Source organism: Suncus etruscus, chromosome 8 (genome assembly GCF_024139225.1).
Source record: "Suncus etruscus isolate mSunEtr1 chromosome 8, mSunEtr1.pri.cur, whole genome shotgun sequence".
NCBI classification, from domain to species: Eukaryota; Metazoa; Chordata; class Mammalia; order Eulipotyphla; family Soricidae; genus Suncus; species Suncus etruscus.
In genome coordinates, this window is record NC_064855.1 from 15017294 (window position 1) to 15037914 (window position 20621).

A 20621-nucleotide genomic window follows, 5' to 3' on the forward strand; every position below is an offset into this window, starting at 1 on the left:
GTTACTCCTGGCTATGCGCTCAGAAGTTGCTCCTGGCTTCTTGGGGGACCATATGGGAGCCGGGGGATCGAACCGCGGTCCGTCCTAGGCTAGCGCTGGCAAGGCAGGCACCTTACCTCCAGCGCCACCGCCCGGCCCCCTCTCTGTATTTTTTGTTGTTGCTTGGTTGTTTTTGGTTTTGGGGTCACACCTGGCAGTGCTCAGGGGTTACTCCTGGCTCTACACTCAGAAATCACTCCTGGCAGGCTCGGGGGACCATATGGGACGCCGGGATTCGAACCACTGTCCTTCTGTTTCTAAAGCAAACACCCTATCTCTGTGCGATCTCTCCAGCCAAGTTGTTGGTTGTTTTTGTTTTTGGGCCATACCCTTTGACGCTCAGGGGTTACTACTGGCTATGCGCTCAGAAATTGCTCCTGGCTCCCGGGACCATATGAAACGCTGGAGGACCTTGGTCCGTTCTATGTTAGCAGCATGCAAGGCAAACGCCCTACCGCTGCACCACTGCTCCGGCCCCTGCCAGCCTCTCTTGAGCCCCTGAACCCTGCCCTTCTTTCTGTGCTTTGTAGAGGTAAGGGAGAATTTTTCTGTAACAAACCAACCTTTTCTCTTTATCCTTATCTTCCTGATAAAGAAGCCAGAGAAACTCCCTCCTGCCTGGTTTTTCCTGTGCAGAAATGAGGCACTAGAAAGGCATGTCCAGATCCAGGTCACATAGTCCACATTGTTTCCAGGTCTGAGGTGACAGGAGAGGTTGGGGGAGGCGGGGATGGACCTCTAACCCCTGTAGCTGCTGGGGTCCCTGGCAAGGTCTTGATGTGCACAATGACAGGTTCCTTCTGCCAGCACCTGCCCCAGGACACACCTAAGGTTGGAATTGGCTCAGGGGTAGCTTCCTGTAAAGAACTTGTCAGACGCCCTAGCCCTAGTTAGTCTATCAGGAATCTCAAACTCAGGGCCCGTGGGCCCTTTGCGGCCCTCCGTACAACATTTTGTGGCCCTGAGCTAGAGGAATCTTTTTTTGTTTTGTTTTGTTTTAGTTGTTTGGGTCATACCCCCAATGTTCAAGGCTTACTACTGACTTTGCACTCAAGAATCACCCGACTTTGCCTCCTGGGGCCCGCAGGTAAATTGAGTTTGAGACCCCTGGATGGATGGCTGAGCTCAGGCTTTACAGACTGTGACCTCTGTACCTCCAGAGCCACCACCAGAGACAGCCTTCCCTCCCACTTACAGTTGAGCTGGGAATAGCTCATGAGCAGGTCAGGTAGGGGTATTTAAATAAATGTTTTTGTTTTTGTTTTATGGGTCACATCCAGCAGTGCTCAGGAGTTACTCCTGGTTCTATGCTCAGAAATCGCTCCTGGCAGGCTCAGGGGGCCATATGGGATGCTGGGATTCGAACCACCGACCTTCTGCATGCAAGGCAAACACTTTACCTCCATGCTATCTCTCCAGCCCCCAGGTAGGGGTATTTAGCCTTGTGCTCCCCCCCGCCAAAGACAATAAAGTTCCACCTAGATTCATGCTGGTGATTTGAAAATTCACTCTCCAGAGTGTCCCAGAGAATCTTTTGTTGAGTCCTGGATGCATATATCTGTGGAGTGAATATAGGGGGGTCAGACAAGGAGCTGGAGAAGGTGAGTATTGAGTTGGTCTCATGGGAGGGTGGAGTGAACTCTGCCTGGGCAGAAAGAACTCAGAGAAGAATGGGGAATGGGGTGCAGGAGGGAAGCCAGAAAGAGGACAGCATTAAAAAGGCAAAAAAGAGGGTCTGGAGGGAAGGCACAGGGGTAGGAAATATGGTGGCAGAATGTGGTTCAAATCTTTTTTTTTTTTTTTTTTAGGAGTGTAACATCACATTTATGTTAATTCCCCTTTCTTCAAATCCCAAGGGCACAGGGTAGGTGGGACAAATGAACAATCATTTAAGCAGTGGTTTCATTAAAAAAAAAAAACAAAAAAAAACTTAGGGTTCAAATCTTTGATAAGACCTATGGAGTGTCCCTGGAGGATAGCAGGGATGTGATTTCCTGAGCACAGAGCCAGGAGTAAGCCTTGAGCACTGCTGGATGTGCAAAGGTGAAAAGAAACCTTTGGAGACTGACACTGACAATGGTTTGAATCCTGGTTCCACATTGAGTCCTTTGAGCCCCGCCATGTGTGGCCTCTGAGGACCACTGGTATAGCCGAGAGAAGAAGAAAAAAAAAAACACCCCAAATACCAGGAGGCTCATGGGAGAGAGAGGCTCTTTCTACTCCAGAGGGGAAGGACTGAGGAGAGAGGACAGGCCTGAGGCTCTGATTCTGGTGGCCTCCCCAGCAAGGTCCCCAGAGCCTGCTGGAGCATCACCAGGTAAGATGCCCCACCCCCACCACAAAACAAACAAACAAACAAACAAACCAAAACAGGAATGGAAAGATTATAAATCTAGCCAGGCTCTTGCCTTTCATGCAGCCAAGTGGGATTTGATCCCTGGCACTACTTTTGGTTTCCCTGAGCCCTGCCAGGAGTGACTCCAGGGCACAGAGCCAGGAGTAAGCCCTGAGCACAACCGAATGTGGTCCCCAAACAAAAACAAAATAAAATACAAAAAGGAAACACACTAAGAAATCAACTAAACAAAGGCTCCAAATCAAGCCAACGGGGCAGAAGAGGATGTGGTTGGGGACACCTACGATCCTTCCAGAAGGGTTTGGATTGCACCCAGCGCCAGTCACTCAGGCACTTTGGAGGGCATGTGATGCCAGAAATCAAACTCAGGTCTTGCACATGTTCTTTGTCTTTTTTGGAGGTACTCAGGACTTACTTCTGGCTCTGTACTCAGGAATCCTTCCTGTTGGTGCTTGGGAGTTGAATCTGGATTGGCTGCATGCAAGGCAAATGTCCTACCCTCTGTGCTATGGACCCAGCCACAACACATGATAGTTTTCTGCTTTAACATGAAGCCATGGGCCCAGAGAGATAGCACAGTAGCGTTTGCCTTGCAAGCAGCTGATCCAGGACCAAAGGTGGTTGGTTCGAATCCCGGTGTCCCATATGGTCCCCGTGCCTGCCAGAAGCTATTTCTGAGCAGACAGCCAGGAGTAACCCCTGAGCATCACCGGGTGTGGCCCAAAAACCAAAAAAAAAAAAAAAAAACAAAAAACAAAAACATGAAGCCATGGGCCCGGAGAGATAGCACAGCGGTGTTTGCCTTGCCAGCAGCCCATTCAGTACCAAAGGTGGTTGGTTCAAATCCCGGTGTCCCATATGGTTCCCCATGCCTGCCAGGAGCTATTTCTGAGTAAACAGCCAGGAGTAACCCCTGAGCACCGCTGGGTGTGGCCCAAAAACAAAAACAAAACATGGAGCCATGACACCAGTTCACAAACACTTTCTCCCTTCCCTAAACTCTTTCTTTTTTTGGTTTTTTTTTTGGGCCACACCCGGCGGTGCTCAGGGGTTACTCCTGGCTGTCTGCTCAGAAATAGCTCCCGGCAGGCACGGGGGACCATATGGGACACCGGGATTCGAACCAACCACCTTTGGTCCTGGATCGGCTGCTTGCAAGGCAAACGCCACTGTGCTATCTCTCCGGGCCCTTTTTTTTTTTTTTGGAAAGAATGCGGCATACCCTAAACTCTTTCATTCTTCTCCCTCACTCCCTCTTTTGCTTTCTTCCCTCCTTTCTTTTTTCCTTCCCTTCGTACTTCCTTCCTTTTTTTTTTTCTGTCTATGCTTGGGATCAAACTCTGGACCTTATACATGGCTACTGAGCTATACCATCCCACTGCTGTAAGGGGGTCTTTTTTTGGGGGTGGAGGGAAAGTCTTTTTTATTTTATTTTATTTTATTTTATTTTATTTGCCTCTTTAGCCCACAGCCCTGCCTGGTAGTTTTTGGCTAACCAACCTGGACTTGCTTGAGCCTGAAGATTCAATGTTACCCAGTGCAGGAGATTATGGGGCCCCCTATTAGTGCTAGGGTGGGGGCACATCCCTCCCATGATGAGAGGTGAAGGTGAGGGAGCATGTCATACCTGGGGTTTGGCAAATGTCAGACGAGTGCTATCCAGCAGGGAGACCATTTTTTATGGGGCGACTCAGAAAACCCAGGCGACAGAGGGAGCCGCTGGGGAGGGGGTCATGCTACTGGTGGGATGTTTGAAGCCAAATTATGCTAGAGTTTTGGATTGATGGGCTGGATGAGAGTTGCTGAAATTACTAGGGCTCAGAAGAGAGGATGAGAAGCAAATTCCTTCTATAGGTTTTTTAAAATTAGGTTGAGATTCTGGGTGCCCAGAATCTGTATTTCCAAGACACCACTCCACCCCACCCCACTCACATACATCTTTGTGTCAAGGCACCTAGGACAGTGTGTCCAAGTGGAGGAACAAAACGGAAAGCTGCCTGGTTCTGCCAGCCTGACCAGGGGTTCCCTTTTTCTCCAAGTGCCAGGCTTTCACTGGTCCAGAGCAAAGGGGTGCGTGGGGCAGGGGTAACTTCTGGCAGTGCTCAGTCTAGGGCCCGCGGGTTCCGATCGCACCGCCAGGGGGCGGCAGAACAGAGCAGAGCAGCAGGTAAATCGGGGTCCCTCCCAATCCCCACCCACACGCACCCCAAGGCCGGGGAGGGACTGAGGAGGGAGGGCGGGTCTCACCTGGCTTTCACCTAGCAGAGCCCGGGAGATTCCGTTAACCCCCACCTGCCTAGCCTGGCTTCGGGCTGGACTGTCTGTCATTCCTGGGTCTGGGGTGACCAGCATTTCCTGCCAGAGCAATCAGCCACAGCTTCAGGGGCTGTGGTCCCCTGCACCTCAGGACCTTCCTAGCCTGGTGGGGTGCAGACATCTCCAGGCAACCGCAGGACCTAGACTCCAAGGTTCCCTCGCAGCTCAGAGACTAGCAGGGGTCTCAAACTCAGGGCCCTCCATACAACATTTTGTGGCCCTGCCCTAGAGGAATGTTTTTTTGTTTTGTTTTGTTTTAGTTGTTTGGGTCACACCCCCCAATGTTCAAGGCTTACTACTGACTTTGCACTCAAGGATCACCCTGACTTTGTTTCCTGTGGCCCCCAGGTAAATTGTTTGAGACCCCTGGAGGGCAATGTCTACTACCCCAGTGGCAGCAGTGGCAGATCAGGGAGGCCTAGATCTCAAGGGCTGGGGTACAGGGTAGCCAATTCTGATGCAGCCCCGGAGGGAACCAAATTTTGCATCATCCCTTGATGCTGAGTTTTGAGTGTCCAGGTCACTGGGACCAAGCTAGCCAGCCTTGCAAGGCTCTGACCCATTCCAGTTCTGAGAAGGTGACTTGCAGGCCTACAAGGTGTCAAGGTGTTAAAAGCCCGAGGGAGTGGGAGCAGGGTCAGATCCCCTACACACACACACACACACACACACACACACACACACACACACACACACACACACACACACACACACACACACACACACACACACACACACCTACCTGTCCACCCGGCTGGCACACAAGGAGTTAAGTCTGCCCGCAATCTGCAAGACAGGAGCCCGGGAGGGGAAGGACTGGGGAGCAAAGGGGGTGGGAATGCCGGGGAAGGGAAAGCCGACTGCTGGGAGACAGCGCTAGGAACCCCCTCCCCAGGGATCTGGCCTCTGGGTCCCCCCCAAATCCCCACAGAGGCCCAGCCCTCCCCAGGGTCGTGCGCTCACCCCCCTCAGCCCTACCCCCGCCTCCCAACTTTGTATCCCCCAGGAGGGTGGGCTGCAGGATTGCCAGCCAAGCCTTGGCTGCCTGCTCAGTTTTTCCAAACCCTCCAGTCGGGGAAGGAGGGCGCCCTGTCAGGATAAGAGTCCCCCCACCCCACTTCCCCAGCCCAGCCGGCCCCTGGCCCTGCCTCCCTCTCCCTGCCCTCCCCTGCACCTTTCTCCAACTCTTCCTTGGGCCGACCCTGTCTCCTGCGCCCACCTCTCCTGGGCTCCTGAGTTCCAAGTTCAGGTTGTGTATGTGAAGGAGCCATGTGGGCCCCTCCCTTCTGGGAAAGACCCCCAAACCCTTTAGGGCGCAGACCTGACTCCCAGGACTTGGCCCCAGGGGTGTCTCCCGGGCCTGGGTCGAAGGAGACGCATGCAGCTAAGTTGGGCCAGCTAGCCGGCTTGGTGGCGCTGGTGCCAGGCCTTGGGGCAGGCTGGCAGGCGGGCAGGCTTCGGGGAGGGGGGCAAGTGTCGGGCTTGCTGGCACGGTGCAAGCCACAGCTCTATTATATAATCTAATAATCACCATCTATCAGGACCAGGACGCCCGGCAGCTGGACAGAGTGGGCAAGCCAGGACAGACGGACGGCCCCGATCGGCGCCTCCTCTAGGGCCCAGGAGATTGTCTCCACCAAGGATCAGTGTGGGTGCAGCCCGGCTGTGCCATGAAGTGGGGGGGGGGTCGATGAGGGGCAAGTGAAGGGTGCAGGGCAGTCTAGAGGCGGTCTCGCCCCCCCCCCAGCGCTGACTGACAAGGCCCTGAGCCAATGAGTGAAGTCACAGCGGGGCTCGATGTTATTAACCCTTTCCCAAGTCCTCTAAGTTGCTTTAGGGGATAGATAGAACCCCTTGCTAGGAAATGGTTCTCTAGCCCTAAATTCCCCACCCAACACTACTCCGCTAATACACATCGAGGAGGAGTGCCAACTAGAGACCCAACTTTCTTGGGTCACTTTGGCAATTAATTTGAGATGACTTGCCAAAGCTCAGCTCTGCTCCCCCAAATTGTGTTATAAATTGTATATGTCTGTGGACTGTAATTCCCAAATCGGCCCAGCATAGCGCTGGCACACTAAGAGGGGGGCACCGTCTGGGCCCCTCGAACACCTTTGCTCCTGTTGGAGCTTAACTAATTTGGTGACACACACACACACAGACACACACACACACAGACACACACACACATAGACACACACACAGACACACAGACACAGACACAGACACACACACACACACACACACACACACACACACACACACGTGTCCCAGTGACACGCAGCTACTCGGAAACACCTGGCGGTGGTTCCCAGAATTGGACGGTAGAGGTCGCTGCTACATTCCTGCATTGGGCCGCCGACCTCAAGTCCTGGGCTTGCACCCTAAGGGTTCCCCCCTAAGAGCGCCCTCAATTGGGGCTGCCCAGAGCTCAGCTCCTGAGTCCCAACCTGAATAGGCGCCTGGGGTGGGGGGTAGGGGGAATGAGTCACAGCCCCACCCTAGGGGGACAGGCCACAAGGCTGCTCCCAGGCCTTGCTCAACACAGTGGAATTTTGTGTACTGCCTTGGAGAGACCCCTGGCAGACGGGCCATCATTACCCCTTCGAACACTGGGTTCTGGACCTCCCAGAAATGGGGCCTCGTGCCCAGTGGATCAAAACCAGCTCATGTGGTTAAAGAGAGAAGTTTATCTACATAAATGGGTGAAGCAGTCCTCAGTCTTCCTCAGGGGCATTCTGCCCCATGGTTGCTATTCTAGCTACAGGATCTGGAGGCTGGGGTTTGAGACCAGGAAGTCAATCCTTACTGTCCTGTCCAGGCCTTCAGAATGTGGTTTTTCTAAACTTCGGTTTTCTCTTCCTTTAGCCACGCTGCATGGTTGCTCAGAGGCTACTCCTGGGCTTAGTGCTTAGGAGTCACTCCCAGTGGTGGTGGTGATGGTGCTTGGGGGACCATGCAGTGCTGGGGGAGGGTCCGGTCAAATCGGTATGCTTCTTGCTTACAAAGCATGTGATCCTGTCCCTTGAGCTCTCTCTCCTGCAGTCCAGCAGTTGTCTTTTCCTTTAAAGGAGAAGGGGCTGGGGCCGGAGCGATAGCACAGCAGTAGAGTGTTTGCCTTAAAATGCAGCTGACCCGACAGGGACAGACCCAGGTTTGATCCTCGGCATCCCATGATGCCCCCTGAGCCTGTCAGGAGTAACCCAAAATAACAACACACATACATAAGAAAAAGAGAAGGGGTTGAAGTTCAGTGGGAGGGTGGCTTGTCCTGAATGTAGCTGGATTTGATCCCTGATCTTTGTTTCCCAACACTGCTAAGAGTGATCTCTGAGCACAGAGCCAGGAGTTAAGTCCCGAGTATTTTGGGTGTGGCCGAAGAACAACAAGAAGAATTCCTACCTAGATGTTGTAATCATCCAGCCTAGACCACTCTTCTTTTTTTTTTTTTTTTTTTTTTTTGGGTCACACCCGGCAGTGCTCAGGGGTTACTCCTGGCTCTACGCTCAGAAATCGCTCCTGGCAGGGGATGCTGGGATTTGAACCAATGACCTTCTGCATGAAAGGCAAACACCTTACCTTCATGCTATCTCTCCAGCCCCAGCTAAGAACACTCTTAAGTATCAGGGGAAGTTTTGTGGATGAAGTGAGAATGTATGTTTTATAAACTGTGATGTGTTCCATTCTAAGGATCTTCCACCATGGTTATTATATTATCTTTGTCAGGGTTAGGACCCTTTCCCTCTACCTGAACCTTCCTTTTCTTTTCTTTTCTTTTCTTTTTTTTTTTTTTTTTTTTTTGGTTTTTGAGTCATACCCGGCAGTACTCAGGGGTTCCTCCTGGCTCTATGCTCAGAAATCGCTCCTGGCAGGCTCAAGGGACCATATGGGATGCTGGGATTCGAACCACCGTCCTTCTGCATGCAAAGCAAACGTCTTACCTTCATGCTATCTTCCCCGGCCCCTCTACCTAAACTTTTCTAAGCATTGCCCAATGCTTAGCTGTCAGCCCATTAAGTTTGTGCTCAATTATCACCAAGATAGATTCAGTCTGCTGGAACTTGAACACAGTAGAGAATATGGAGGCAAAGGACATCGAACCAGGAACCAGGGGATATGGCGGAGACTGAAGAGGCCAGTGAGAGCAAGGGTGAGAAGAGGAAGGGTAGGGAGAACCCAGTACCAGAACCCCAGAACCGCAGAACATGAACCACACTGGGGAGATGCTCAAAGAGAGCTGTAGCACAGCTTTATGCTAGGCCTGGGCCGCAGGGCATTCCCAGCCCCACTGGGTCTCCTAAACACTACCCAAAGCCCTCCTCTAGCAACACCATTTTGCAGGTAGGGGCCTCAGATCCCACACAGACAGGAGAAAAGTGGCTTGCTTGCCAGTGTCCTTCCTTTCTGGAATTTATTTGGGGCCACTTGACTCAGGGGCTACTCCTGGCTCTATGTGCAAGGAACCTTCTGCAGTGCTGGGCTTGACCAAGGAAGGGCCTGAAAGTAGTCCCTTCCTTCCTTCCTTCCTTCCTTCCTTCCTTCCTTCCTTCCTTCCTTCCTTCCTTCCTTCCTTCCCTCCCTCCTTTCTTCCTCCTTCCTTTCTTCCTTCCTTCCTTCCCTCCCTCCCTCCTTCCTTCCTCCTTCCTTCCTTCCTTCCTTCCTTCCTTCCTTCCTTCCTTCCTTCCTTCCTTCCTTCCTTTCCTTCCTTCCAGAAGGTCACTTTTTTTTTTTACATATTATCTTTAATTAGTTTTATCAGAATACCATGATTGACCAAGTTGTTCATATTATAGTTGTTTCAAGCATTAAAAGTTCAAACACCATGGGGCCGGAGAGATAGCATGGAGGTAAGGCATTTGCCTTTCATGCAGGAAGTCATTGGTTTGAATCCCGGCGCCCCATATGGTCCCCCATGCCTGCCGAAAGCAATTTCTGAGCCTGGAGCCAGGAATAACCCCTGAGCACTGCCGGGTGTCACCGCCCCCCCAAAAAAAACCACACACACACACACACAAAAAGTTCAAACACCAATTCTACCACCAGTGTAACCTTACTTTCATCAGTCTCCCCAATTTCCCACTCACTATCATAGCCTGCCTTCATGCAGTCCCAATTTTACTTTATATGTTTGTTATAACATAAAGGTAAATGGAGTGATCAAAACTTAGATCAACAGGGTCACTTGTAAGTTTTTAGTCTGGGCAAGTAAAATCCAGTGGACAGAAGAAAAGCACTCAGCGATATGGAAACCCAGACTCTGAGTCTGCCTTTGTGACTTTTTGCCTGTGTGTTACTCTGGCCTCAGTTTCCTCCTCTATGTTATGGGATCCCACTAAATTTTTCCTGCTAGGTTTGTGGAACAATTTCCATGCATGTGCACTGCCTTAAAAGAAAAAAACATCTTGCAAACCAGCTGTATTATCAACAACCTTGTAACCATGGCATTTATTTTAAATAAAGTCATTATGGGGGCCGGAGAGATAGCACAGCGATAGGGCATTTGCCTTGCATGCAGAAGGAAGGTGGTTGGAACCCCAGCATCCCATGTGGTCCCCAGAGCCTGCCAGAAGAGATTTCTGAGCGTAGAGCCAGGAGTGCTGTAGGGTGTGACCCCCCAAAAAAAATAAAAATAACGGGATCTTGCAGTTGCCTTTTTATTTGTTTACAAATTCTATCTCTCTCTGTGTCTGTCTCTCTCTCACCCAGGCAATTTGGTCACTCCTTCCCATTCTGTCCCTAAGTGGCATCGCTTCCTTCCCTAGCTTGCAGCCTGCACGGGGGTGGGGGGAAAAAAAACGGGGAGCTTAGCCTAGGCAGAGGGTAGCCCCCAGCCCTAGCCGGCCGGGCGCCTTACCGAGCCAGACCGCTGGGAGGCCGGGGGAGCCGGGCAGGGCGAGGAGGCGACTCGCCTCGCCTCGGCTCGCCTCGCAGACATGGGGGAGCTCTTATTTTGACAGGGGCCTCTCCGGGCTCTGGTATGAAGGCAGAAGGAGGCAGCCAGAGCGCCCCGATGCTTATTCAGGCTGGGGAGCGGAGCCGAGAGCAGCAGGGGCGAGCGAGGAGGCTCTGGCGGCCCTGGGGAGCCCCGGCAGGCAGAGGCGCGCGGTGGAGCCAGTGGCCGGACATGCCCCGGAGCCGGGGCCGCTGCAGCACCGCCGCCCCCCAAAGCCAGCCGCCCCCCGAAGTCCCCCGGCGCCTGGCCGCCAGAGGGCCCCGAGCCGGACCCTCGGCCGCCCGTCAACAATAAGCGCCCAGACAGGGGCCTGGGGGAAAGTGAAAGGAGGAGGCCGAGGAAGGAAGGAAGGAAGGAAGGAAGGAAGGAAGGAAGGAAGGAAGGAAGGAAGGAAGGAAGGGAGGAGGAGCAGCAGCAGAAGCAGCCAAAGGAGCCTGAGCCCCAGCTGCGAGGTTCGGGGCCCAGACCCCCCAAACCCCGAGCCTGGGGGCCCGGCGGGGCGATCGTGCCCTCTTGCCTGCTGCTGCCGGCGCCCACGACCATGCCGGGCGTTGGGGTGGCAGGACCCCAGGCGCCTAGCAGCGGACCCCGCAGCCCCTCTCCCGGGCCGGGCTGGTTTTGAGGTCCAGGGGGTCACCAGATCGCCTCCAGCTCTCCCCTCCAACGGCCCAGCCAAACGGAGGACCGACCGAGCCACGCTCCAACCTGACCTGACCATGGCGTCCATCTCCGGCCTGGTGTGAGGACCCCCCCGGCCCGAGCCAGGCGAGGTGAGGTGAGGTGAGGGGTGGGCTGGGGGGGGGGTCCCTGAAGGGTTGGGGGGGAGACCTGGCTGCTGGCTGGCCCACGGGTCCACTTCGGAATGGGAGGTGGGCACAGCTTGATGTCTTGGCATTGCACACTCCCAGGGCTGCTGCAAGGGTTGGGGGGTGCCCCAGGGCTCTTGGAGATCAGGCTGGGCTCCCTAGCTGGTTGGCAGCTGCCTAGTCCTGGCGGGGAGGACTTAGGGGTCGCCCGGGGACCCTGCCACTCCCGCCCGAGAACAAGGCCGGCCTCGGGCCAGCTGGAGCAACCACCCTGCCCTGGGGGCTTCTGGGAGATGTAGTCTCCTCCCCGGCGGCCACCCGTGGGTCTCAGCACCCCCCAAACCCCTCCTGGGTGGGCTCCTTCAGAAGACAGTACATTGGGATAGGGGGTGGCTGGGGTGGTCTTCTCTGCTCCCCCTTCCAAGCACTGCCTAGATGCACCCGGAGCTGAGATTTAGAATCTTCCCAGACAAGGCTCTTGGAGAGATGAACCCCCTGTCATCTGGGGATGGGGCCCTTGACTTGGTCCTCAGGAGTCCAGAGGGAGCAGCGTGGGGAGAGGTTTACAGCTTAGGGTGCTTTCCTGGATGGGTTGGGCTGGGGGAGGTAAGGGATGACCCTTTCCCTGGTGGGGGCACTGGAAGTGGTTTCAGGACACACAGGTTTCCCCTCCTTTCCTTCTCGCTAACTCTGGGGAGCCTGGAGGGAGCGTGTCCTGCAGGGCCTGGGAATAAGGGGGGCTCCCAGGTTAAGCAAAGCCAGGACCAGCTTCTCTCTGTCTGTCCAGCTTCCTTCCTTCCGGGTTCTCTGCACCCCTCCCCCTCTGTCTGCTGCTTGGGCTTGTGTCTGTCTGTGTCTGGGGCCTCTGCTCAGGAGAAAGTGTGGCTGGGGAGAGTTGATGGGGCCTCACGGAGCCCCGAGAGGCACTTGGTGGGGCCCCGACCTTTGGCCTTGGTTTCTGCTTTTACCTGGACTTCCCCACTGCCGCCGCCTGTGACCCCAGGGCTGTCTCTGAGAGATGAGAGAGAAAGAGACCTTGGAGTGGTTGGGAGGGCTGGATATCCCTAATGCTCTAGGGAACAGTGGCTGCTGGGCTTAGAGGCCTGGCTACCCCCTGCAGGAACCTGGCCAGCTTTTCTCTCTCCAGAGCTCCTAGGGCCCTGGGGGACAAACACGCTTGGACCTTCCTAGTTTCAGCTCCCAGTGCATTCAGAAGGGGTGGGGGCAAGGGGTAGGTCTGGTGCTGGAAGCAGGCACTGGCTCCCTGACTTGACTGCCATCAGGCATTTGGGGTCTGTGAGAACCATGCCTAGAAGCCCCCTCCCCCGTGACCCTCCATGCTTACCCCTGTGGCTCCTCTGTGCAGGTTAGGAATGAATTGCATGTCCTCTTGGTCAGGAGGAAGCTTGTGCTCAGGGGTTCTGGCGTTCTCTTGATTGGAGGCTTCAGATGTGTTCATGGAGAAATGGCAGTTGTCCCCAGAGATTTGGGACAGCATCATCTTGGACTTGGAGCACCTCAAGACTTTGTTGGTGCAGAATGTGTTGGGCACCCCTGCTACCCTTTAGGAGCTCCTGCTTCCTTGTTCCTAGCTGCTTGGGTCACAGGAAACTTTGGGCTGGGGATGCAACGCTCTGGAACCCCGACTCCCATCCAGGGCCAGGCAGGACAGAGGCTTTTGGACCTGGTGGATACAGGGTAGTCTCAGAGGGCCGGAATGCCAGGCACTTGTTTTAGCTTTCAGGGGACCCTGTGGGGGCTGGAGCAATAGTATTGCAGGGAGGGCTTTTGCATTGCATGTGACTGACGGGTTCTCCAGCATCCCATAAGGTCCCTGTGAGCATGGCTAGGAATAAACTTGGACCACCCGCTAGTATGGCCCACCCAAAGTAAATAAAGGGGATGTCTTGTCAATGGGGTGTGTGTGTGCCTGCTTGTGGGGGCAGTGGCTTGGAGGAGCCTGAAGTGTGGGTACCCCTGGGTGCAGCTGGTACAATTGTCAGAGGGAGGATGGGGGCCTCTGCAGAACTTGTGACCCCTCCATTGCCAGAGGGACCACTGGTTGCATTGGGGACTCAACATCGCAGACAGCTTCCAAGGATGTCAGGGCGTGGATGCATTTGGGGTTTCTTGCTGCTCCGACACATACTAACATTTTTCTGGGACTCAGTGGCTGCAGATAATGGGGAACCCCAAGAGCCCAGGCATTCTGGGGTGCTGGGGAAAATGGCATTCCCATTCCTCTGTTGTGCCAGAGCCCTAGCACTGCCCAGGTGCTTACCTGGGGGGAGGGGGCAGAGGGATGGCACCGTGGGAAAGTGGGCAGCCATGGGAGCTGGGCAGGCAGAGCTGTGGGTGCCGCGGGCAGGGAGACTGCCAGCCCCAATCTCCCCGGGGTGGGGCTGCTGTGCCAAGGGACTGGCTCGACCTGTTGAGCACCTGGCTGCCGGGGCCTGGCATCTGCAGCTCTGCCTGCAGCTTTGCCAGCTTCCCACCCAAAGCTCTGCTGGGGCTCCCGGGGTGCCCCCCCACCCCAGAGGAGGACCCCGGGCTCCTGCTGGGCTGGTGAACCAGTGCCCCAGGGTGCCAGGCTTGCCCAGAGCTTGAATTGCAGAAAGCACTGGGCCAAGGAGGCCTGGCCAGGACTGAGGGTCTAGGTGACGTGGGCCACGACATGTCACCGGGAAGGCTGCCCTGGAGGCGGCCTGGAATTTCCTCCACCGGGTGCCAGGGCCCGGCCTCCTGGCCCCACCCCCCCTGCCGACCCGCAGCGCAGGCCCTGGAGGAGGGGCAACGGTGACTTCCTGGGGGGTTGCTGGGCCTCAGTCTCCCCCCCTGGCTTCCAGGGAGAAGCTCTGCTGGGCTGTCCTGGGCCCTCCAAGCACCTTGGCCCTTGAGGCCTTTGCTGCCTTGACTTTAGCTCCAGACTAGGGGGAAGGGGGGCAGGTCTCTCTGGAGTGGGGGAAAGGAAGCTTGGGCAGGCACCCCCAGGCTCTCTTCTGCCTTCTCTGGCCTCTTCCTGGCTTGGTGCTTCTGTAGCTTTACCCCTTCCCCAGGCGTCTGCAGCCGCCCCGTCCAACCCCCCTGCTCCCAGGGACCCGAGGCCCGGCCCTGTCTCCCTTCCCCCACCTCAGCTGGGAATGGCCTTGAATCCACATTTCCAGCATTTCGAAACCAGGATTGTTTTGAAATCCCTGAGCACTTCTTCTCCACCGCCCGGCTCCCAGCTCCGCTAGGCTCAGCTCCCCTCCTCCTGCCAGACCATCCTCATTTGCCTTCTGTGCTGGGCCAGGGTGTGTGTCCTTGTGTGAACACATGGGAGTTTGTGTGTGTGTGTGTGTGTGTATATATGAGTTGGCATGTGTCAGAGTGTGAGTTGTGCATAGAAGTGGGAGGTTGAGCGTGCATGCATGCGTGAGTTGGCATGTTTTGAGTGTCATGTGTGATTGTGTACATGTGAATCTGCACGTATGAGTGTAAGGGTGTACAGTCTGTGTGAGCTGTCATGTGTGTGCCTATGAGAATATGTACGCCTGTGAATTGGTGCATCTGTGTGAGTTGGCGTGTGTCAGTGAGTTGTGTGTGTGTGTGTGCCAGTGAGTGTCTGTATGTGTGATTATGGGGGTATTAGGTGTGGTGTGTGTTGGCATGTGGTCATGCATGAATATGCATGCATTGACATGAGCGATCGCTCTAGTTGTTAGCGTGCTTAAGTACCTTGGCAGGTGTCTGCATGTAAATGTGCTAACGGGCCAGTGTGTTGGTGTGTGTACATATATGGGTGTGCGTGTGTTAGCTAGTATGAGTGTATAAACATCCATGTGTTGGTATACATGAGCATGCAGGCACATGACCTGGTGTGTATTTGTGCATCTGGATGCCTCTTCTGGGCCTTCACCCTGAGCTCCAGAGCTTGTGATTCTGGGGAATTGGGGGCCATCTCTCGCATATGCATCATGGCGGTCCTGTGGCAGGGAATGTCCTGGAAGGTGTTGTTGGTCTCTGTTGGGATCAGCATGTCAATGCCCCTGGAGCACTCAGTCCCTCACAGAGCTGTCCTGGACACGGTCTACCCTGCTGGATATGATGCTTGGAGGGGAGACTGGTTTGGGGTTTATTTATTTATTTATTTATTTATTTATTTATTTATTTATTTATTTATTTATTGGTTTTTGGGCCACACCAGGCAGTGCTTAGGGGTTACTCCTGGCTGTCTGCTCAGAAATAGCTCCTGGCAGGCACGGGGGACCATATGGGACACCGGGATTTGAACCAACCACCTTTGGTCCTGGATGGGCTGCTTGCAAGGCAAACGCCACTGTGCTATCTCTCCGGGCTCTGGTTTGGGGTTTATGCGCTTTTTGTTTTGTTTTGTTTTTGAGCCAACCCAGCTGTGTTCAGGAGTTATTCATACATAGTTCTGTGCTCAGGGATCACTCCTGATAGATTTTTTTTTTTTTTTGGGTTTTGGGTCACACCCAGCAGCGCTCAGGGGTTACTCCTGGCTTCATGCTCAGAAATCGCTCCTGACAGGCTCGGGGACCATATGGAACGCCGGGATTCGAACCGATGACCTTCTGCATGAAAGGCAAACACCTTACCTCCATGCTATCTCTCCGGCCCCACTCCTGATAGATTAAGGGGATCATATGGAAAGCTGGAGATCAAACCTAGGCCTGCTGCATGCAAGACACTGCTGTAGTATTGTTCCATCACTCTGTGTGTGTGTGTGTGTGTGTGTGTGTGTGTGTGTGTGTGTGTGTGTGTGTGTGAGAGAGAGAGAGAGAGAGAGAGAGAGAGAGAGAGAGAGAGAGAGAGAGAGAGAGAGAGATTTTGAGATCAGCTCTCCAGGACCCTTTGGACCGCTGCACCGCTGCTTTAGCCCCAGGTCCTGCTTCTCTGGGCTGCAGGGCACCCCACAGAGAGAGCCGGAACAGGGCTCCTCCCCTAGGGCTCTCCTCACACCAGCCACATCCAAGCTGAGAGCTTGGCAGTCAATTACAGCTTCCAAAAAGTTGCCTTGATAGCAACGTGCGGCCAGCAATTCAGAGGAGATACCCCACCTTCCAGCCTGGACAGAAGCACCAGCGATTGCCACCTTCGAGAAAGGGAGTATTTGGGGGCCAGGACCTTTATCTTGGGCCTTCCTTCATGGAGGACCTTCCAGGCTGCAGTGAGGAGAGCGACTTGTTGGTTTATGTGTCTTGCTGAGACTCCACACAGAATGCAAGAGACAGGGAAGGACCACCCTCCCAACCCTTCTGCAAGCTTTGCCCTGACTCAGTTTCCCTTCTGGGGAGCTCTGGTACTCACTGAACCGGCCTTCTCTGAGCCCCTGTGATGAATGCATGTGGCACAGAGGGCTAAAGGGGCTGAGGTGGGAGGATGAAGTGTCTTCCCTCCCCCTCCAGCCCTGATCCCAGGACAGCAGGAGGAAGGGAGGGGTGAGGTGCAGGTTGGGGCCTTGATGAGGAATTTTCCGTCTGTTTCTCAATCTCTTGTGTCTGGGACACGCACGCACACGTCACTGCAGACACCTTCAGAGCGAGTGGCCCATGCATAGCCCTCCGCCCTCTGTCTGGCAACTGCCTAGCCCAGCCTGGAGCCCAGACAGGCCCTGTGTCTACCCTGCCACCCTGCCGTGGCCTGGGTGCTGTCACAGGCTGCAGAGGGTTAAGTCTGGTTGGCAGGGACACCCCCTGCCCCCAGAGCAGGGGGAGAGGGAGGGGCGGTTAGCAGCTTTGCTCTAGTTGGCGTCTCTCCCAGAATTCTTTGGAAAAGAACTCCCCTTTGACCTCCAGTACACACTGAGCCCAGCCGCCTGGCTGTGGGAGCCCCACCCGCGCCCCCCATCCCAGAGAGCCCCAGTGTCTTAGCCAGGACCCTGGGACTGAGGGTAATCCAGGGAGTCAGCTAGACTCTGCGGTCAGGTTGGGGCGCCTATGCCTCCCTTACTGGGGGTGGTGAGCTCTGAGGCCTTCCAGGACTTGAGTCGAGTTTCCCCAGAGGACGGGAATCAGGCTGGGGTGTCCTGGCTTTTGTTAGTTCACAGGTCCCATGATGGCTTGTGGGGGTACTGTGGAGTATATCCCTAGGGACTGGTATGGGGGGCATCAGGGCATTCCCATACTGCAGCCTCTAGCTTGACCCCTCTCTACTGAGCGTCCCATCCTGGCCATGCCACAGAAGCTGGAGGCCCCGGGCTTGTGTGGCCTCCCCTCACTTTGGTCTAGTACTCCATTCTTCCCCACTCAAGGGGGCCCAACAGATGGAACCCAACCTGGGGGCCAGTGGGCTACAGCAGCACCATATCTCCCCTTTTTCTGAGGGCTGGAGAACCATGCCCATGTGTTTGTGCCCAGACACCTGACCAATGGGTGCCAGCAGCCACTGCAAGAGGTTCTTTTCTCACATATACACAGATAGAGGCACACATGCATTGTCTCGCTGCACCCCCTTCTCCCCTCCTTCCCCTCCTTCCTTACTTAGCAACGACTCCCTGAATTCACAACAAACATGCCTGCTGTTGGCTCCCAGGCTGAGAAAACTGGAGCAAGCTGGAGGACTGGCAGGGAGAGGGGAGAGGAGAAAGGGAGGGGTGCCCAGGGCCCTAGCCTGGAGGTGTCACCCTGTAGGGACCTGGTGGAGGTGTGCTGGGAGGGGCTGTAAGGGGGGGGCCCAGGACAGGTGTGACCAAGCAGGCAGGGGGAAGGAATTGGACTGGATCTTCACTTGACCTTTAACCTGTCCAGGGAATAGGGTGGGGAGCCCCCAACTCTGCAGAACCCCTGTGCTGTTGTCCTGGTGGTGATAGACTGCCTCCCCCTCACTCAGGGACCAGGCTGTGTGAGAATGGCAGTGGGGGGTGGGGTAGGGTGGCCCTAACCTTTGCTCTCTGCACCAGCTTGTCCGGGGCACCTGTGTCGGGTGTCGGGCGGTGCCCTGTCTTTGATCTGTGGGCAGGACCCGGGGCCTCCAGCTAGGACTGATAGGTGTGTGGAATGGGGGATGAGGCCCCTATCTGACACAGCGAGAGTACCTCTGAGCTGACAGTGCTTGCGTCCAGGTGTGTGCATCCAGGTGGGTTCCCTCAGTTCTGGATTCCCCATGTCTGGGGCTTGTTTTCTGCTTCGTAATGGGGAAGCATGGTGGCATTTCTTTGTTTTTGTTTTTTTTTTTTGATTTTTGGGTCACATCCGGCAGCACTCAGGGGTTACTCCTGGCTCTATGCTCAGAAATTGTCCCTGGTAGGCACAGGGGACCATATGGGATGCTGGGATTCGAACCACCGTCCTTCAGCATGAAAGGCAAATGCCTTACCTCCATGCTATCTCTCCGGCCCCAACATGGTGGCATTTCTTGCAGTGCTACCCAGGGTGGATGGCTCTGGGTTCTGGTGCCCGGTGGTTGTAGCTTGCGGTGAGCTGGGCAGTTGGCAGTGAAGTGGCCATTCCGTGAATTGGGGTCCTCCTGGGGATGATCAGACAGAGGATCTGATGGTCCCTATGGTCAGATGGTCAGTGCGGGTGGGGGGGGGGGCCTGAGCAGGGGTGAAGAGACTTGAATTCCAATGGCTGCCCTTCCAGATCCATGTCCTTATGGCCTCGGTTTCCCCATGTGGGTGCTGACATATGCTTGTTAGCCAGGGGCCTGGAGCGAGGCTGGGTCCCCCTATCTCCGGCTTCAGGATTTAGCTGGTGGCCTCTAGACTGTGGCTCAGTGTAGCTTCAAGTCCCTGTCACTGTGGCTGGATGAGATATTCTGTCCTGTCCTTCCTGGGAGAGACAGTGGCAGCTTGGAGCTGTCATGGCCAATCTGCCTCTGGGCCTGTCTGGGCTTTGGCTTTGGGTGGGGGTCAGGGGGCCCAGGACAGGTGTGTAAAATAAGCTCCAATGAGCAGTTGGGTGAGCTGGGATCAGGTGGGGTTATAGGGGAGCCCCAGAATAATTTCCTGAACTTGCAGGTGAGTGGAGGGTGAGGTTCCCTTTAGCCTGTAGGTCTGGAGACATCATAATGGGCTGAGGATACATTGCAGGGCAGAGAGCAGCAGGACTAGGTGCCCACATGAGGGGACCCACAGACAGGTGGTTTGGCTTTTCTGGAAAATGTGGGTCCAGGAATCTGGAGTAAACAGATTGAGTGAGATGGCGGGTTGGGCCTTGGCTGGAAGGGCCCTTCTCTCCTTGGGCATTCAGAGGGGTGTCTGGAGCCCCATCCTTTCCTCGGCCAGAGGAAAGGACTCATGGTTGGCCTGGCCTTGTGGCCTTTCCCTGGGGCCTGCTCCTCGGGCAGGCTGGGGCTATTTTTGGGTTCAGCTGGGGCCCTGGGGCTGGTTTCAGATGTTCCAATGTGAACAGGAGAAAACGGGAACAGATGGCTGGAGGGCTCCAATCAGCGGGTCCTGCTGGGAGCAGGTTATTTTTAGGGCCTCATTAACCCTTTGGGGCACGGGGAACCACCCTGAGCAGTGCAGCCCTAGCCAGATGAGAAAGAAGGATGCCCCACCCCACTCAACCCCACCCCAGACCTGTCCATGCATAAGAACATCTCCCAGTAGCACCTGTCCACCTTTTTCGGGTGGTGGTTTTGGGCCATATCCGGGCAATGCAAGGTTCACTCTTGGCTCTGCACTCAGGGGTCACTTCTGGTGGTGCTTGGGGGATCCTATGGTATGCCAGGTATTGAACCCAGGTCCGCTGTGTGCAGGGCAAATGCCCTCCCCGCTGTACTGTCTCCTAGACCCCTGCATCTTTCTCTCTTCCTGCTCCAACCTTCACAGGGTAGGAAAGGGCTTCTAGCCTGCTAGCCTGGTATGTCCCTTTGACTGGTTCTCTGGGCTCATATGTGGGCTTTGAGTATTGGTCTGGCCAAGCAGTGATGTCCCAGGGCCTAGACAGGCCAGGAAATTGGCCTGTGAGACAAACAGAGGCAAAGCCATCTCTGCTTGGTACCACACAGGGATGCTCACCCGCCATTCCCTTAATCTCCAAGGATACAGATTGTTGCCAGGGTGTACGGGGGTGCCAGGCAAGGGGTGAAGGGAGACAGGGCAGGAACGTGATTGTGTATGACACTGAATTCTCTCACTTCAGGACACAAGTCAGGGGACAGAGGGATAAGAGGAAGCCCTGCAGCTCAGAAGGGCCCAGTG

At 55.1% G+C, this 20621-nt stretch overlaps 1 protein-coding gene across 4 annotated transcripts in view; it reads left to right on the forward strand.

The window, feature by feature from the left end:
* Positions 1-11069: 11069 nt before the first annotated feature.
* Positions 11070-20621, forward strand: part of BCL9L (BCL9 like) — a 28246-nt gene continuing 18694 nt past the window's right edge. For 2 of the 4 annotated variants that reach the window (XM_049778151.1, XM_049778153.1), the window contains exon 1: positions 11070-11439. The gene's annotated coding sequence lies outside the window, so the exon portion shown is untranslated. The remainder of the gene's footprint in view (positions 11440-20621) is intronic. The other 2 variants (XM_049778150.1, XM_049778152.1) reach the window with 1 other exon arrangement.